The sequence below is a fragment of the Carya illinoinensis genome, chromosome 15, assembly GCF_018687715.1.
Source record: "Carya illinoinensis cultivar Pawnee chromosome 15, C.illinoinensisPawnee_v1, whole genome shotgun sequence".
Classification (NCBI taxonomy): domain Eukaryota; kingdom Viridiplantae; phylum Streptophyta; class Magnoliopsida; order Fagales; family Juglandaceae; genus Carya; species Carya illinoinensis.
In genome coordinates, this window is record NC_056766.1 from 11,647,950 (window position 1) to 11,653,083 (window position 5,134).

Sequence of the window (5,134 nt, forward strand, 5' to 3'; positions counted from 1 at the left end):
CACAACATTAAATAAATTAAAAATCAATTTAAAACGCAATAATTTAAAATAAATAAACCAATATATTAATTAAATTAAAAACAACCCTTCAGTGAAAATACATGTAAAAGCCCCCATCACAAAAGCAGTACATACAGATAGATCGAAGACGAAAAACTCCATTGCATGCTGATAAAATCCTGTAATGAAGGGTCGGACGTCACCCATGCATGGCGGCCAAGGATAATCTGGGGGAATCAGTATGTCATGACAGACTTTCCTGGAAAAAATGGTTCATGTCTAGCATGATCAGGTTGCGCGTCCAAGATGGAAATCTACTATTCTGATCAGACCTTTAGGCGCCGCTGGATAAAAATACTAATATATGCAGTTTGCTGCTGAATTGATCTAGACATGATGTTGAATTAATTATATATTAATTTTCCGCTAAATAGAAGCAAGGACAACGTACTAAACATGTTTCTTCGTACGTAGTTGGCGCCTCCATGCAGCACAAACCTTAATTGTGACCGGATTAGGATATTGATCGATCCTTAACTAAAAGCTAACGTACGTGTCTGCCATCCAAAATCTATAAATCTTAATTTCTTCGTCCAAATTTACGTACAAGCTAATTAGGTTGATTAATAAGCTCAAATTAATTCACTTCCTGCAGTGATATTGTTGATTAATGAATTAAGCACATGATGCACGAGTAATATATAATATATATCCCACGGGAGAAAAATCTTACATTCTAGCTGTTATAGTCTAAGAGAATGTTTGAACTATAATGGAAAGTTTCAACGCAAGAGTACTATTATGAACCTTATGAACATATACAAGTGGGAAAAGATAAGAACATTTGAAATTTTGAAGATGGTCAAGTCCAGATCACCCAAGGCTATTCTATTTTATTATATATAACTAGGAGTCTGTCGATGGATCAAATGCCAGAAAAGAAACTTAAGCTTTCTTCGATCTTCCTTATAACAACCACCACCATGGCAGTCTTTTCTTCTAATCTTACGACCACCACTTGCATACCCTTTTCATATTTTCCATGGAAAAAACAACGACGACTCAGGCTCAGCACCCAACATGCAGGAACTTGAACACAATTCTAAGCATTGATGGGGGTGGTATCAGGGGGATCATCCCTGCTACCATACTTGCTATCCTTGAATCACAACTTCAGGTATACGTGTTGTAGTAGTCGATCGGTTAATTTGCAGCAACGTTTTAGGTCTTAATTATATACAGAAAGGCATGGCTTTCAAGATATTATTGCACATGAATCCGCTATGGTTCTAGCATAATGAAACTCTATCATATGAACTTATAAAATTAAACATGATATATTTATGAAAATAATGCAAAGTCAATGTCATACATGCATATTTACATACATATATATGTGTGTATATATATATATATATAAGTTTTTCATTATCGTCATATTAATGTCATGACCACATGATACAAATTAAGAAGTTTTTGGTATAAATATGTCGTAGGAGTTGGATGGAAAGGAAGCTAGACTTGCAGACTACTTTGACGTGATTGCAGGAACAAGCACAGGGGGTCTTGTTACCGCGATGTTAGCTACTCCAAATGAAAATAATCGACCACTGTTTGATGCTAAGGATATCAAGCCCTTCTATCCCGAGCATGGTCCTCGAATTTTTCCACAGAACAGGAAGTGCTACATACTCATGATATTTTCTTTTTTTAAGAACAATTAAGTAAAGTGATTTCATACAATTACCCTCTCTCTTAAGAGAGGAGAATACCTTTTTACAAGTAAAATCTTGATATGGATTTGATGAAGAAATCCCAAAACCAAGCTTGTATAAAAGCTATAAACTAAGATTGAACTTCTAACAACTTAAAAATGAAACATAAGAAGATCATTGTCATAAAGCTGGGCAATCGCACCTTATCTAGATTAAAGCTACCAATTAGCTACTTCCAAAGTTGAGATAAGCTTTAAAAGTAAGTATTGTGCTCAGCTGCTGAAGTATGTACATGTGAAATCATCATTTGTCTCAAAAGTTTAATTAAGCAAGTGGGAAGAATTAGTTTTTTATTATATATATCATCTTCTTAACACTCATCCTTACGTGTGAATCAAAATATCTTTCAATGAGTGACCCAACATGTGAAATATTTAAGTAAATAAGATAAAGTGTAAAGTTAGAGTTCGAACTTAAAGGACATATACTCTAATACCATGTGAAATCACTACTTATTACAAAAGTATAAGCTAATTGGAAGATGTGGAATTTTATTATGTATATCATATTCTTAATAGGATGTTCTAATACTCCTCCTAGCTATTTTGACAACTCCCTCCCTCCTTGACGTACACAAAAGCAACTCTATATATAATATTTTGTGCATATGATAGTACTATTTCTGAAAACTCTCGATATTTAAATATTAATTAATGAGTATGCATGCATGTGCTGGTTTTGATTACAGTGGCTTATTTGGAGCAATAGGAAAAATGTTCAGATCTCTTATAGGACCAAAGTATGATGGGAAATACCTTCATGGGGTTCTAAGGGAGAAATTAGGGGAAACTCGGCTAGACGACACATTGACCAATGTTGTTATACCAACGTTTGATATCAAGCACCTACAGCCAACCATTTTCTCATCATATGAGGTATCATATATATATATATATATATATATATATATCTCTCTCTCTCAACCCAGATGTCAGTTTCCTTTCATGTAGAAATTGACCAAATGATAATTTGAATTTGAAAATTCGTGGTACTTGGACACAAAGAAAGTGACATGGAAACATTAACATTATTAGTTTCAATATTCAAGCTATAATATTAAATTATAAGTTATTTACGTTGAACATTAAATTCTTAGGATCTCAACAAATTAAAAAGAATTATTTTATTCATGATGCCTGCACTACTTTGACAATACATTACTTTAAATATTATTTATTAATATGTTAAATGTCGGGGAAACGAGCTATTCTTCACATATTGATGATCTAAGTTCATGCACACAGGCAAAAAATGACTCTTGTTTGAATGCTCAATTGTCCGACATATGCATCAGTACATCAGCAACTCCAACTTATCTTCCTGCTTACCACTTCAACCACCAAACCGGTGCTGGAAATTTTAGTCACTTCAATCTTATAGATGGCGGTGTTGTTGCAAACAATCCGGTATAATATATAATAATCTTTCATGTGCATTTTTATTTACCTTAAAAGCTCCAAAATTTAAGTTGATGATCTTGATGTTTCTTTATGTGTGTTCTGGGAACCATGGTCAACCAGGCTGTTGTTGCCATAAACCAAGTGACCAAACAGATCTTCAATGCAAATCCTGACTTCTTTCCAATAAAGTCCACAGACTACGGTTGTTTTCCGGTGATCTCAATAGGAACAGGCTCAGGAAAGATAGAGAAAAGATACAATGCTAAAATGGCGGCCAAATGGGGCGTTCTGAATTGGTTAATTCATTGAGGTTCAATTCCATTAGTGGATTTGTTTACTCAAGCAAGTGCAGATGTGGTTGATTTGCATCTAGCTGTGGTTTTCCAAGCCCTTCATTCAGAAGAGAATTACCCTAGAATTCAAGTATAAAATTTCTTCTGATTCAGGGTTTGATATCTTGCAAGGGGATTAAGATTTCAAGTTATTAATTATTTTTTTTTATAAAATACTTGTTTAGGATGACACCTTGACTGGGACAACGGCTTCAATTGATAACTCTATGAAAGAGAACTTAAACAAACTTGTAGAGATAGGGGAGAAACTGTTAAAAAAGCCAGTATCAAGGGTGAATTTGCAAACAGGTTTTTCAGAACCAGTCAAAAACTATGGCACAAATGAGGAGGCTTTGAGAATGTATGGTGAAACCTACTTGAATATGCACTCATACATGCACTTATCATTAATGAGTTAAAATATTGTGTTTGTGATCATAATATTTTGAAACTAATAGTACATAAAACTCTTCTTACAGGTTAGCAAAAAAACTTTCACAAGAAAGAAAGTGTCGAAAGGGAAAACTTGCATACAAGGAGAACCTGACAGTTGAAGGTGGCACTCGTCTTGCCTCCAATCTGAATGTGAAGTCAAAGCTTTCATTCTTCAAATTTCTTGTAACAAGCCGTAGTCTAAGTTCTTTTATTTGTAATTCAGCTTATTCTTTTCATTCTTTAATTTTCTTGTAATGTGTGAATCCATGTAAGGAATTCCAATGTTCGTTGATTGTTTAAAGCTAGAACAAACAAAAGTTGTCATCATAAATTTGTATTAATGCCTATTTAATGTAAAAATTATGGCTCATGTTATATGTGATTGAAAATTTTATATTGAAATAATGCGTTACACGATATATATATATATATATATATATATATATATATATATATATATATAATATATCAAATAAAGGTTAATTTGCCATAGTTCCTTGGAAATTAATGTTTGTAAAATCTGAACCATTTAAGTTAATTAGATCTAAATTTTAATTATACTTTATAAAATAGCTTAGGGATTTTCAAAGGATTTATATCCTTTCGGAAAAGCCTCAATTAGGGGTGGAAACCAACCCCAATGTGTTGCTCGTTGTGCTGGTTGGCTCCAAGGGCAACCTCTATGCATGAACAGTACAATCCAATAGATTATATTGGGATGTGAAAAAAGCCCATTCACTACAAGAAAACATAGCTATTACAGCGATATTATTTTCGCCACAATAGAAATAGCTGCAATACTGACGTTATTGCAACGACTTTGTATTCGTTGGGGACATTTAATAGCAACTTCTGCTCTTTTGATTTTACAGGTTGTATGATGGGTTTTACAGCGAGTTTTTTTCCTACTACGTCGAAACTACACGCCGTAATTAAAATCATCTTTTTACGTCGTTAAATATAGATGGTAATTTGTGTTTTAATGGCAGATATCCAACTCGGCGCCCTACCGCACCAACATAATTCCTTATTCATGCCCTCGAAAGCCAAAACACAAAAAAATTATTCCTCTTCCCTTTTTGACGAAATCACAACACTCACACAAAAATCCCCCTTTATCTCCATCTTCCCTTCTCTATATGATTTTCACAATCGACCCAGAACCATCTCCCTAGTTGTGCCTCCAGTTATG

The 5,134-nt window shown here is 33.8% G+C and overlaps 1 pseudogene; it reads left to right on the plus strand.

The window, feature by feature from the left end:
- The first annotated feature begins 1,042 nt into the window (after nt 1-1,042).
- LOC122296665 lies at nt 1,043-4,823 on the plus strand (annotated as a pseudogene).
- Nucleotides 4,824-5,134: the final 311 nt, after the last annotated feature.